Genomic DNA, 15,138 nt, shown 5'->3' on the forward strand with positions numbered 1-15,138 from the left:
GAAAAGCTTTTCTCTGGGTGAAGAAAAGACTGGTGGGAAACTGAAAGCCCAGGCCTGCACCTCATATGGGTTTAGAGCCCAAACATACAGTCCCTTCAAGGTGCAGAAAACTCTACAATTAGAGTGTAATAGAAACCTGGCACTATCCCAGATGTGTTTGGCAGAGGCAAATGTAGCACCATTCTGAAGAGAAACTCCCAAAATCCAGACCACAGGGAATTTTCACAGGGGAAAAAAACAAAAAAACAAAAAAACAAAAAAATAAGCTACATGAAAACAACCTCACATTCTAAAGTCATAAAATTTATGAGGAAACAATGACTTAAGATACATGAATTTTCAGACCAACAAAACATGAACAATATAAATAAATATTTGAAAAGTGCATAACACTTAAGATAAACACTTTAAACTTTAAAACTCAGGCTCTTTGGGGTAAAGCGTATATTTTTTGCCATTTGTTGCATTTTTTTCACTTTCAACATAATATAAACATTAAATCTTCAGAGACATTTATCACTAAAGAAAAATTTATTTTGAAACCTGATTTCTTTAATGGAAGTTTTAAAAAATGCCTTAGAAAAATAATAATTGGAATACCCCTCCCTGTGTTATCCTTACCCACCCCCGGGACTAATTCAAGTTGACCTTGAAGATTTTTTATTTTTACTTAGAAATGACTGACTCTAATTAAAGTAGGGTGCTCAATTTCACTTGGCACTTAGGTCAATACAATATGAAAAGGAGAGTCATGAATGTTAGGACAAAGAAAATCCCTTTTGTCTTTCTCTGAGCAAGTTAGCAGAGAAAGTTATTTTTAATTTAAAATGTAATACTTTTGTGCTAGTCTTCTCAACCTAGGCACTAAAAATTGTCATTCTTACAAGCATTTATATAAAAGTCCATGCTATGTTACCTTTGTAGTCACTTAGTATATACCCAGTGTACCTTTACCCTGTGTTTATCTGCACAAAATTCTAGGCCTGCTTCTCAGGTTGCAAAGCAGGACTGAGGATAGTTATGACCAGCTAAACAAAGCATAGAGATAGCATTCAAAGTCAAGATTATCATGGTACTAAGTTCTCCAAGGGGTGAGTATATACAGAGAATAGCAGTGTCTAAGGCTTAAGGAAGTGATTAAAGTTCAAGAGCCATAGGGAAAATCTAAGCCAAAGAGGAAAATGAGCATAAGTTATCACGAGTTTCAATAAAACACAAAATACCATGTCAGATCACTGGGAGGCCAGGGCCACTGAATTTGATGACTGGAAAATCACTGGAGACTCTGATTAAACAAGAAAACTTAGGACATTTATAGATAAGAGAACAATGAGTTGATAAGGAAATGGAAGCAATTAGTAGAAAGCATTCATTTAAGAAATTTAGCAGAGAATAAGAATATGATGGTGTCTATAAGAAGAGCAACAGAATCACAAGAAGGTGGCTCAGAAAGGAGAAAGCTAGTTTAGAAAGAATGGTGTAAAAGTAGAACAGCAAAAGCTAACCTTACTTCAGGAGGAAGTATCTAAGGTTGCCTCCTTTGTATATTCAACTCAAAGATGAAAGAAGAGGGCTACCACTGAGGAAAAGAGACCACTCTTCATAGGTGACATTCTCACAGATGTTAGGGCATCTTTTTTTTTCCCCAGTTTTTATTTAAGTTCCAAGTAGTTAATGTACAGTGTAATATTAGTTTCAGATGTACAATTTAGTGATTCAACACTTCCATACAACACCTGGTGCTCAGAGCAAGTGCACTCCACAATCCCCATCACCTATTTCCCCCATTCCCCTCCCACCATCAGTTTGTTATCAAGAGTCCACTTCTTGGTTTTCCTCTCTTTTATTTCCCCCATGATCATCTGCCTTGTTTCTTAAATTCCACATATAAGTGAAATCATATGGTATTTGTCATTCTCTGACTTAATCTGCTTATTGTCAATTCTCTCTAGATCTATCCATGTTGTTGCAAATGGCAAGATTTCATTCTTTTTTATGGCTAAGTAATATTCCTGTATATGTGTGTGTATACACACCACATTTCCTTTATCCATTCATCAGTTGATGGAATTGGGGATGTTTCCATAATTTAGCTACTGTAGATAAAGCTGCTATAAATACTGAGATGCATGTAACCCTTCAAATTAGTATTCTTGTATCCTTTGTGTAAATACCTAGTAGCACAGTTGCTGGACTATAGGGTAGCTCTATTTTCAACTTTCTGAGGACCCCCCATGCTGTTTTCCTGAGTGCCTGTACCAGTTTGCACTCCCACCAACAGTGTAAGAGGGTTCCACTTTCCTCCACATCCTCGCCAGCACTGTTGTTTCTTCTATTGTTAATTTTAGCTACTCTGATTGGTTTGAGGTGATATCTCATTGTGGTTTTGATTTGTATTTCCCTGATGATGAGTGATGTCAAGCATCTTTTCAAGTGTCTGTTGGCCGTCTGTCTTCTTTGGAAAATGTCTGAGAAGAGATTGTTCTTCACTAGGAATGTTCTCAGAGATGTTAAGACATCTTAAGAGAACACTCAGGGCTCCTGTAAGAGATGAGTGAATGTTACTCAGGGATTGTTTGTATACCTCTCTGATGAGGAGACACTGGGAGTGCTGTGAGGAGTCCAGAAAATCCCACTGAAGAGAGACAACAAACTGTGTGGTAGACCACTGCCATATACCTCTAGTGGCCTTCGGCTGCCCTCTGGATACTTAAGAATAAATAAAACTAATGTAAAAGATAGGGACCACCCATAAGCATCTGCCTTAGGGGTCCTGGGATCAAGCCTTATATCGGGGTCCCTGCTTAGCGGAAAGTCTGCTTCTCCCTCTCCCACTCCCCCTGCTTGTGTTCCCTTTCTCGCTTGTGTCAAAGAAATACACAAAATCTTTAAAAAATAAATAAAGCGCCAGCTACAAGGAATGACTGAGGTCCATAAGATTGGCTAGCAGGATACGGTCTTAAAACTAACTTTAGCAACCAAAAATAAGGCTTTCTCATTACTTACAAAGCAAGAAAGGCTAAGACAGGGAAAAGTTATCTAGAGCTACTCCCACCCAAACACATAAACAAGTAAGAAAAAAAAAATGTCTAAAAAGCAAAATATAACATAAGTTAATATTTTTATATACTCTCTGGAAAGTATTATCATAAGTACCTTCATATTTGGGGGGGGGGGGAGAAGAAAGAACCTCAGTTAAAAAGATTTCTACAAAGTTTAGATGCACAGGGGCGCCTGGGTGGCTCAGTGAGTTAAGCCCCTGCCTTCGGCTCAGGTCATGATCCCAGGTCCTGGGTTCAGGCCCCACATCGGGCTTTCTGCTCAGCGGGGAGCCTGCTTCCTCCTCTCTCTCTGCCTGCCTCTCTGCCTACTTGTGATTTCTCTCTGTCAAATAAATAAATAAAATCTTTAAAAAAAAAAAAAAAACAAAGTGTAGATGCACAGAGGGAGCACAAGAGTATGTGCTTGTGTTAGAAAACTAAATCTGGGGGCGCCTGGGTGGCTCAGTGGGTTAAGCCGCTGCCTTCAGCTCAGGTCATGATCTCAGGGTCCTGGGATCGAGTCCCGCATCGGGTTCTTTGCTCGGCAGAGATCCTGCTTCCCCCTCTCTCTCTCTCTGCCTGCCTCTCCATCTACTTGTGATCTCTCTCTGTCAAATAAATAAATTTAAAAAAAAAATCTTTAAAAAAAAAAAAAAAAAGAAAACTAAATCTGATTGTTGCCAGAAGGGAAAGGAGGATGGTCAAAATGGGCAAAAGGGAGTGGGAGACACAGGCTTCCAGTTATAGACTAAGTAAGTGTTGGGAAGAAAAGGCACAGAACAAAGCATACAGTCAATGGTCCTGTGACGGCCCTGTACAGCGACGGAGGGTGGCTACTTGGGGTGAACACAGCATACTGTATAAACTTGTTCCAGTCACTATGTTGTACACCTGAAACATATATACCGCGTGTAATACCATGTGTCAGCTACACTCAAACAAAACAAAACAAAACAACTGGGAAAGACCTCAAGAGAAAAGAATGGCTCTAGTCCTCTCCTCTAAAACCAAAATAATAATTCTGCGGCATTACCAGCACTAAACTAGCTATGTCCAGAAAGAAAGAACAAACAAAAGAGAGAGAGAGGGTGGGGGGAAAGAAAACTAAATCCACAAGAATGACAGGAGGCACAAGAGGTACATCATACCTGGTCTTAAAGGAGAGCAAAACCTGAGAGTCTGTTAACACTAAGGACTCGAGCACAAGAATTAGTACAATATGCAAAGGCATGACAATGATTAAAACGATGACTTCCGTAGAACACATATGATGAGATTTGTTGTTTTTAAGCGTGGTTATAGCGTATATTTTAAAAACTAAAGTATATCACACCCTTATCTCACTTTATTTTTTTTTTTTTTAATTTTCAGGCTAATCTATCCTGCACACTGAGTCATTTCTGAGCCATTGGCTATTAATGTCAAGAGTCTTTTACCTTCCTGGAAGACGTCTGTGACTGATATTTGGATAATAATATTTTGTGCCAGGCCGCCTTTGTTTAAGCTTTTTTATTTGATTTAATTTTTTAGTGGTTGTTCTGAAATATAAACATGGGTTTTTCAAAAATTAGTTACCTGAGAACAAACCAATGCTTCCTAAAAATGACCCCCCCACACACCAAAAAATGGGTTGCTCTGTAAGGGCACAGACTTATTTGTCCACATTTGCCAGCCTGAAGCTGAATACATTTTATATCAATATGCATAGGTGAAAACTCAAAAGGTAGCCAACAGCTCACCCATTAAGACTAAGAGATAAAACCCAATCTGGGGCAACGGGGTGGCTCAGCTGGGTAAGCATCTGACTCTTGATCTCAGCTCAGGTCCTGATCTCAGCATTTTGAGTTCAAGCCCTGCGTTGGGGTTTCTTTCTTTTTTTTCTTTCAGTCTTTCTTTCTTTCTTTCTTTCTTTCTTTTTAAGTAGGCTCAGTGTGGGCCTATCTAAAAAAATAAATTAGAAAATAAAATAAAACCAAACCAAATAAAATGTAATTTGATAACTTTCCCATATATTCAATCATAAGCTTTCATCTCTGTTTGGTATTATTTTTGAAAAGTCTGATATGCTTGTTAGCAAAATGCAACACAGATCCAACAATGCCCCAACTGTCCTTATAATTTTTCATTCTTTATTTATTCAGTGGATCTCTTTAACTGTGCCAATTCCTGAAGCTTCGAGGCACACAAACATACAGACACATACACCAGGTTTTCAGAAAAATATTTAAAACAGCAAAGAACTCCAATAATATCAAAAAGAAAAGCCAATAGGATTTTTAAAAAGCATTCTTACATTATGTTTCCATCTGGAGAGCCTCTACAGCAAAAAGTAGAATTTCAGGTTCCAGTAGAATTCCATGGCCTTAGAATTCTACTACTGCATAAAAAGAGAGGTCATCCCTAAAAAGACATAAGCCTGAACTCAAGGGATCCCTTTTCTGGGAAACCTTTCCTACCACATTGTAACAACTAACCATTAGGAATGAGGGGATTACCAAGGGTTACCCCCTTTAGGGAGACTTCCTTTAGATTAATGACCCTTCACATTTCTTTTAACTTTCTGTAATAAAGACATGCATTTTGCCTTGGTTTTACTGTTGTTACTGGTATAAAAATTGTAGGAAATATTAAAAGTTTAGTTTCCCTATTCCTCTATGTGTAAGGGGTCTTCAAGACCACATGTAGCTTTACTGATTCACTAGGAGATCTCACAGGACTCAGCAGACAGTTGTTTTCATGGCTATACTTATTAAAGCAAAAAGATATAAAAAAAAAAAAATGAGCAAATGGAAAAGGCGCATGTGAAGTCCAAAAGTAACCAGGTACTAGCTTCCAACAGTTCTCTCCCAAAAGAGTCACACAGGAGGAGCGTTGGTGGTATAGTGGTTAACATAGCTGCCTTCCAAAAGAGTCACACAGGAATTAATTCCTCCATCATTGCTGTGTCTGGGTGGCTCAGTAGGTTAAGTGTCTACCTGTGCCTCAGGTCATAATCCTGGAGTCTGGGGATCAACCCCTCATCGGGATCCCTGCTCAGCAGGGAGCCTGCTTCTCCCTCTGCCTCTGCCTCTCACAAATTAAAAAAAAAAAAAAAAAAAAAAAAAATTCTTCCACTACCAAATTGCGACATGTGTGTGCAGTTTTGTCTACCAGGGAAGCTTATGAGAGACTCAGGGCCCAACATTTTTATTGGACACTGGTCACAAAGACATCCTCTAGGGTTCTGCCAGAATTCTAGACTCTGAGAAGTAAAGCAGGTGTTCCACATAAACCATGTTGTTTGCACAAACAGGTGAAGCACATTGAGCTACTCTTCTATAAATTATGGAATTACGGAATGACCAGAACACTCCAGAAATCCAAGCAATCAAATGCCAATCAAGAACAAACCTAGCAAGCAAGCCTTTCCAAGGATAGCAGTCTGAGATCTGATGGGGTAATTCTTTTCTGCACATATCCTTAGAGAAAGGATGGCCGAACTATTGCATATCAGTTTGGAACCCTGAAGAAAACCTTGAGCTTTTGGGAGGAACACAGATTTATGGAAGATTATTAGGCTATATTTACTTTGAGGAAGAAGGAATGGTGGGATGTGAGAGGAACAAGAGCCTCATCTCTGGTGTGCCTTCTCTGAGAGAAAAAAGATGGGGATGGTCTTTAGCAAGTGGGGAGGTCCAATGCTCATCTCCAACATAGCAGGTTTGGATATGGCAGGACTTCTCTTGGGGGCAAATGATACACATGGATACTCTGGGATCTAAGCCTTAAGGGCTGTAACTCTGAAAACCAAACCAAAGGAAACTTGAGCATATGTCTGGCAAGAACAGACTGGAAATCCTTCATGCTATTGTGGGCCTGCAATTTGAAGACCCCAGTGGTAGCCTGCCTATGCTAAAGACCCATGACCAGGTTGTCAGAATTGTATTCTTCTTCTGGGATTCTTATACAACCCCCCAGGAAAAAGAATCTTCCCTTTGATACCATCACTCTACTACAATTTTTTTTGTAAATCATGTTTTTAAAAGAAAAAGGAATTGATACTGGGCATCTAGCTAGATTGAACTTTTTGCATCTGTTTAAGAAATACAATAACGTGGGACACCTGAGTGGCTCACTCAGTTAAGCATCTGCCTTTGGCTCAGGTCATGATCCCAGGGTCATATGATAAAGTCCCGCATCAGGCTCCTTGTTCAGTGGGGAGCCTGCTTCTCCATCTGCCTGCCACTCCCCCTGCTTGTACATGTGCATGCGTTCTCTCTCTCTCTCTCTCTCTGACAAATAGAATTTTAAAAAAAAGAAAGAAATACAGTAACATGATTCTCTTTCAATCTCCTGTGGTAAAGCAAACTCATTCTAGTTAAACGTTAAATTTCATGGAAACCTCATAAGCGGGTATTATCTACATATTTATTAATGAAGAAATTAAGGCTTAGAAAGATAAAGCAACTTGCTTGAGTCACAGAACTAGGTACTGGAAAATCCAGAGCTCAACCCCTTTTTTTCTGCCTTCAGAAGCTATTCATGTAACAACTATACTATACTCCACTGTTTTAAACATACATCCTTAGAGGATCTGGAAAAACTATGTATGCCCTCACATATTTTTTTTTAAAGATTTTATTTATTTGACAGAGAGAGATCACAAGTAGGCAGAGAAGCAGGCAGAGAGAGAGAGAGAGGAGGAAGCAGGCTCCTTGCCAAGTGGAGAGCCCAATGCGGGACTCGATCCCAAGACCCTGAGATCATGACCTGAGCTGAAGGCAGAGGCTTAACCCACAGAGCCACCCAGGTGCCCCCTCACATATTTTTATGACATCTGTTTTTCACTAAAAAATCAAGTCATTATAAATGATGAAATGTCTTGTATCATAAATATTGACACTTTACATATATAATTGCATTTTTCTTTAAAATATATCCAATACAATCTAAATACCATTAGAATTTGATCATCATCATCCATTTGAAGAATAAACAAACGCTTCTTCCAGCATTTGGAAGTTCTGAATCATTCCTCTTTATCTCTGACCTGTATTCCATTCAACATCACCAAGAGAAGATCATCCTAATAGAATCATCTTTATGCTTAAAATTCTTTAATTGATCACTCTCTCTGAACCTGTGATTAAAAAAAATATAAGGTTCTGATAATGAATATATGTTACTTCCATGGGATGCTAGAAAGTAAAAAAAAAAAAAAATCTCAAATGGTCAACTTGCTGCTTAGCATGACTTCTCTCATAAAACTATTGCTCGTTAAGTGAGCACTACCATTACTCACTTGCTCCACACCAATGCCAAGATTTCAAATTGTGCTTTTGCTGTGAAACCTAAAGGTTTTTGCACCCAGGACAATGCAACACTGTTACGACAGCAGTGGGTGAGAGTTTTATCTTTCTCTAAAGTGGAAGAAGAGCCCACTGTGAAAGGCACAGAGGATAAGTGACTGCTCCCACCCATGCACCTTGACCACACTTTAAGGCAGACCAACTGAACAAGAAAGCACAAATACAAGTTGAGAAGCTGGAAATGAATTGCCTTAAAATCAACTGCCTAAGTATTCCTGGGAAACCTTCATATACCTCTCTAGAGTACATGTACCCTTGTTTAAAGAAACATCCTACCTAGGGGGTGCCTGGGTGGCTCAGTGGGTTAAGCCTCTGCCTTCAGCTCAGGTCATGATCTCAGGGTCCTGGGATAGAGCCCCGCATCGGGCTCTCTGCTCGGTGGAGAGCCTGCTTCCCCCTCTCTCTCTGTCTGCCTCTCTGCCTACTTGTGATCTCTGTCTGTCAAATAAATAAAATCTTTAAAAAAAAAAAAAAAAGAAACATCCTACCTATATTCTGTCCCTATTCTGTCTTCTAATAAATTACACTGGGGGTATCAATCCAATTGTATTTCCTCCACCTTGAGTGTTAAATGTTTCAGGCAGGAGCTGTGTCTTCTTTGGCAAGGTCTTCTAGTACTCAGCCCTTGACACTTGCTACATAGTACATGCTGATTAAATACTTGTTTGATGAATAAATGAATGTTGTTACAAAGTAAACAAAGGAAACAAAACTTAGTCCAAACATCAACATTAGTGAGTTAAAACAGACCACAAAGAGATTTTTGGTTTTGGTTTGGTTTTTGTTTTTTTTTTTTTTAGTATGATCTCACTTTGGTCAAAAGAAGTATGTGTAAATATATACATATGTATCCAGAGATATTTCTAGTTGGATAAATTTGGGGCCACTTTCTTTTTGGCCATATCTATTTTCTGGTGTATCCACAATATAGTTAAGTAAATTTTATAACATTTTATAAAATATATAAACAAAGCATAAGTAGAAAAGACACATCATCTGTTCATGGAATAACGTTCTGCAAGCAGCTGCAAGCTGGCCTCAGCCCAAAGAGAAACTATTGGTTAACCAGGAGAATTATATTCTATCCCTCCCTGATCTTCAGACGAAACTCTGTCTTTATGACAGGGATTTGGACAATTAGTTCAATGACACCACACACACAAATACCCAGAAACTCTGATAGACATTCTACACATTCAAAATAGCTTATTTAGAGAATAGCTGCCTTATTGGAACATTGAGGAACTTTGTATATATCAGCTAACAAATCCAGCATCCCACCAGTAAATTTTCCAGGACCACTTGGTGATAACAAGGGAAACACTTTAAGTTAGACATGCTCCCATCATCCAGATCAGGAAGGAAAATGGATTTATCCTTAGATGTGCCATGATTGAACATTCTCAACTTCACACTGTTGTATTATTTTCAGTAAAGTAAATCTGTTAAACCTATAACTAAATATTATGTAATGTGGATGACTTTGAAAGATTTTTCACAGAAATTAATTCAAAAACCAAAAAAAAAAAAAAATCCTTAACTGAATCAAGGACAGTCACATATATAAGGTAAATATGACTAATTATAAATTATCCCACTTTAAACCACTTCTAAATTCACATTATTTTAGACATTGAGGAAACTAACAGCTAAAAATACTCTGACATAGCTCAAAAATGACAGGGTTTTTTTTTTCTTTTTCTTTTAGTTTGGTTTGGTTTTTGCTGCTGTTGTTTTAGATTTTCCAGTTTAAGCAGATGGAATCTGCAAAGGACTGAATGTTTATGATGCCTAATGTGATTATGACAAAGAATATGACATTTCCTCACCCTCTCACTCCACAGTGAGGAACAGAATAGGAAAATAATGCATAAATAATGAAAACTAGGGAAGGATATGATGTACATGCCAACAATACCTGGATTTTCAACTATACTTTCTACTAAATATATCATAGATGGGACAATAGACGAAGGGCTACATCACATCCCCTCCAACGTCCTAGTGAAAGAAGATGAGTAAGACGAGAGGATGAAAGCACAGGACCCTCACATAACCACACCCTTGCCCTTTAAGGAGAGCTGAGGCAGTTGGAATGAGAAAGGCAAGTAGAGCTTATCGAAAGCTGTGGAAGAACTTCTTGGCCAAACCGAGGAGCATCTGAGCCCCATAATCCCTTGGCATACAACTGACTACATGTTCCCAGCTGTTGGCTGCCGAGGGAAACATGTAGAGAAACTCTTCTGGACAGAGAAAAGACCATCTACCGCAACCACACCTGAGCATCTGGACCCCTGAGCATCTGGACCCCCGTGTTGTATTTCCCTGCATCCCACAAAAACCTCTGACTTCTGAAGTTCTAGAGTTCTATCTAGAAATCTGATCTATTAGTTGAGGACCAATTAACAATATGAAACTTCACCTTCATTTTCATGCAGGTATAAAGTATTCAGAAATGGACATGGATTACTTACCAAACTCACTGGTGGGGACACATGCAGACTTCATTCTGTGAAGATAAATACATAATTTTTAAAAAGTATTTATTTGAGAGAGAGAGAGAGCAAGCACAAGGAGCAGAGAAAAAAGCAGGCCTCCTGCTGAGCCAGGAGCTTGATGTGGGACTCGATCCCAGGACCCTGGGATCATGACCTAAGCCGAAGGCAGACACTTAACTGACTGAGCCACCCAAGTGTCTCATGGATTTTTTTTTTTTAATTATGAGTATATGATGAAGTTCAAATGAGAGATCACTGTGCAGAATCACAACTAATGATTTCCTGGCTAATGAGTTCAAGGAAACCCTAAATTAGTATAGATAATGTATTTTTTTTAAAGATTTTATTTATTTATTTGACAGAGAGAAATCACAAGTTGGCAGAGAGGCAGGCAGAGAGAGAGGAGGAAGCAGGCTCCCTGCTGAGCAGAAAGCCCGATGTGGGGCTCGAACCCAGGACCTGGGATCATGACCTGAGCTGAAGGCAGCAGCTTAACCCACTGAGCCACCCAGGCGCCCCTAGATAATGTATTTTTTAAATATTTTGAGTTTTCAACAAGTTTCAAAAAGACATTGCGCTCACGAAACTGTACTAGTTCTTGTAAAAAATACTTATGTATCTGAAATCATGTAAAACTACACATAAAAGGAAACATTTAGTGAAAAATTTTAAATGGAATGAAAGGAGAAAATGTAAAACTGGCTAACATAAAAACAGCATATTAGTGAAGTAGGAGACAAGCTCAAATTTTTCTTAAAAGTCTTAAGATAGAATAAAATGAAAGAAAAGAGTTATACAATTGCTAAGAGAGAAATATTAAGAATTCTCACTACATGCACAAAACCGTGTATCAGCTAAGTCATCATGATCTCGGGGTCATGAGCTGGAGCCCCATGTCAGGCTCTGTGCTCAGTGGGGAGTCTGCTTGAGATTTCCCTCTGCCTCTGCCTCTCATCCCATACTTTCTTCTCTCAAATAAATACATAAGCCTTTTTTAAAAATTGCAACTTTTGTATCAACATGGACAGGACTGGAAGAGATTATGTTGAGTGGAATAAGTCAAGCAGAGACAGTCAATTATCATATGGTTTCGCTTATTTGTGGAGCATAAGGAATAACACGGAGGACATGGGGAGATGGAGAGAAGAAGTGAGTTGGGGGAAATCAGAGTGGGAGATGAACCATGAGAGACTGTGGACTCTGAGAGACAAAGTGAGGGTTTTGGAGGGGAAGGGGATGGGGGGTTGGGTGAGCCTGGTGGTGGGTATTATGGAGGGTACGTATTACATGGATCACTGGGTGTGGTGCATAAGCAATGAATTCTGGAACATTGAAAAGAAATTTTAAAAAGTAAATAAAAATTAAAAATATAAAGATAATAAAAATAGGGACACCTGGGTGGCTCAGTGGGTTAAGGCCTCTGTCTTCGGCTCAGGTCATGATCCCAGGGTCCTGGGATCAAGCCCCGTTTCGGGCTCTCTGCTCAGCAGGGAGCCTGCTTCCCCCTCTCTCTCTGCCTACCTCTCTGCCTACTTGTGATCTCTGTCTGTCAAATAAATAAAATCTTAAAAAATAATAATAATAAAAGCAAATTAAAAATTAAATTTTTTTTTAAAAATTGCAACCAACTGAGGTAATGGACATGTTAACTAACCTTACTGTGGTCATAATTTGGCAAATGTGTGCATTTTAAATCATCATGTTTACACCTTAAAAAGTTTTACATGTCAATTGTATCTCAACAAAGTTGGAAGAAAATAACAAACAACTACCTATTATCCAATGGTTTAACTTATTGTGGTTTATTTTATTTTCTTTCTCAGAAGATTTTTACATTTTTGCAGACTGACTATTGCAAATAACTCTGTAATAAATAAATTTGGACATAAATCTCTATCTGTATCTGTAATTATTTTATTAAGGTAAATTCCTACCTGAGTCAGAAGGAAAAAATTTAATTAGAAAATTAATTTTAAAATTAAGTAATGAATTAATTGTTTTCTAGAAATGCTTTAACTTTTTACATTTAAATGGTATGAATAATTTTGTATATATATATGCATATGTATACTTGACCCTTGAACACTACAGGGGATGAGTACCCCAAGCAGTTGGTCCCCCAAGCAGCTGGAAATTTGAACATAATTCTAGACTCCCCCAAAACTTAGCTAATAGTCTACTGTTGACTGGAAGCATTACCAAAAATATAAACATTCAAATAACACATACTTTGTATGCTGTGTGTATTATATACCATATTCTTACAATAAGTAAGCTAGAGAAAGGAAAATGTTAAGTAAAGCATAAGGAAAATACATTTACTGCACTTTAATGCAAAAAGGTCTGCATGTAAGTAAACCCACCAAGTTCAAACCCCTGTTTTTCAAGGTCAACTATACATAAAAAATAACAGGGACTTTAAGTTGGGTGACCTGCCCTCAGGTCAGGGAGGGGCCCTGGCTGGACTCTACATTTGGGAGGGCCTGCTGGGTGGGCTCCCTGGTCCAGAAGGACTTCTGGCTATGTTCTACCATAAGGTCGTATCACTAGCTGAACTCTGAAATCACCACTGATGGGATTGGGTCACCAGCTGTATACCCTAGCAGCATGGTGGCAACGTTTGGACTATGTGACTGGGCCTAGCTATAAGCTGGACTCCACAATCTCTCATGGTCAGGTGGGTTCTCAGGCTGTGTTCTTTGACCACATGGTGCCACTGGTTGGACTCCTGATTTAGGCAAGGCCACAGGCAGGGCATTGTGGTTGAATAAGGGCACAGGTTAGGCTTCCCTATTCTGTAGGTCACTGGCTTTGCTCCACTGTAGGGTAAGTTCACTGACCTGGCTACCTGGTCAGGAATGGTCCACAGCTGTATCCCACAGTTGAGTAGGACTAGAGATTGTGTTCTGTAATCTGTCCAACTCCCTTGGTGCGTTAGCCATATCCTAACCTCCAGAATTGGGACAGGGTCTCTGTCTGGGCTCCCTGCCAGGCTGTGTTCAGCAACCCAGCAGGGCTACAGGCTGGTCTCCACAAATAGGTCTTCAGGCTGAGTTCCCCAGCTCTCTGGTAGCACACGGTGGTCTCTCACTGTACCCAGGATTACATTTCAGGCTATGTGGTTATACGGGGCCAGAGACTATTCTTAACAGTTGGGGCAAGGCTGCAGCCTTGCCACCCTGTCCTAGCAGGGCTGTAGGATGGAATCCAAGGCTGCTGGGGTTCCTCGACCTCCCGGATGGGAGAGATTGGAGCGCATGCTCAGTGGCTGCGTGGGGCTGGAGCAACCCCGCCACGCGGGGCCCCTGGCGGCCTCCGGCTGGGATCTCTGCTCAATGGCGTCACTCCAAGCAGCAAAGCAATCCACCCAGACCTGAGCATTGGGTGTCCTAAGGCCGCTCCCTCCCCTCTGGGGTAAAGCCCCAGAGATTCCCCCAGGGACCTTCATGCAGGGATACTCCCAATTAGCCCGCGGGGGTGGGGGGGGCACCCCTAAAGGCTGGGGGAGCTTGACGTCCACCTCTGGCTCTCTGTTGGCATTGGAGAAACAAAACCAAAAACCCTGGGCCCAGCTCTGGCACTGAGTCAGTCTGCGCCCTGGGGAAAGCACGAGGCGGTGAGCGTGTGGCCCCTCCTCTTACCCTTCCCACGTGGTCCTTTGTCACAGGGGTGGAAGTATGGGGTGCTAGGCCATGCCCCTGGTGCTGGGATCCTCGCAGTCCTACCTCCTTTCCCAGCATGGCTGCTCCTTGCTCTTCCAGGGGCACCTGACCTCACAGCGCCGACGGTGTCGCAATCCTGATGACGTCATCTCGAGACCTGGTGGTCCTTTAAAGGGATGTTTTTGAATGGTATTTAGGACATTGGACAATGCCTTTCTATAATGTCCAATGGAGAAGGATTTCTAGACTGGAAAAATAAACAAGGATAAGTCACTGAAATATTAGCTGTGCTTGTCTCAGGATATTGAGTTTACAGTGTTGTTTATAGTCATAGTAGCTGAGTGTCTAAATTTTCCACGAAATGTGGAAAGAACGTTTTTATAATCCAAACATATATATATATATATATATATATAATCACCTATATATGTATATTTATTGTAAAATCAAAATATCTTCTCAACTTGGAGCAGCTTCCATCATTTTTAAAAGATGTCCCAAAGAGCACCTTTAAAATAATGTTGAAAAAATAATAATAATAATGTTGAATGCTCTTTCCCCCCTGCACCTATAGGTAGAACTGCATATT

At 39.9% G+C, this 15,138-nt stretch overlaps 1 long non-coding RNA gene across 1 annotated transcript; it reads right to left on the minus strand.

Annotated features, from left to right (window-relative positions):
* Positions 1 to 2,375: 2,375 nt before the first annotated feature.
* Positions 2,376 to 14,643, minus strand: LOC125099947 (uncharacterized). Its single transcript, XR_007127404.1, has 3 exons — positions 14,529 to 14,643; positions 10,864 to 10,898; positions 2,376 to 2,541 (listed from the first exon to the last, which is right to left on the minus strand). It is a non-coding gene; the product is annotated as an uncharacterized LOC125099947 (long non-coding RNA).
* Between the last annotated feature and the right edge of the window lie 495 nt (positions 14,644 to 15,138).

The sequence above is a fragment of the Lutra lutra genome, chromosome 5 (genome assembly GCF_902655055.1).
Source record: "Lutra lutra chromosome 5, mLutLut1.2, whole genome shotgun sequence".
In the NCBI taxonomy this organism is placed as follows: domain Eukaryota; kingdom Metazoa; phylum Chordata; class Mammalia; order Carnivora; family Mustelidae; genus Lutra; species Lutra lutra.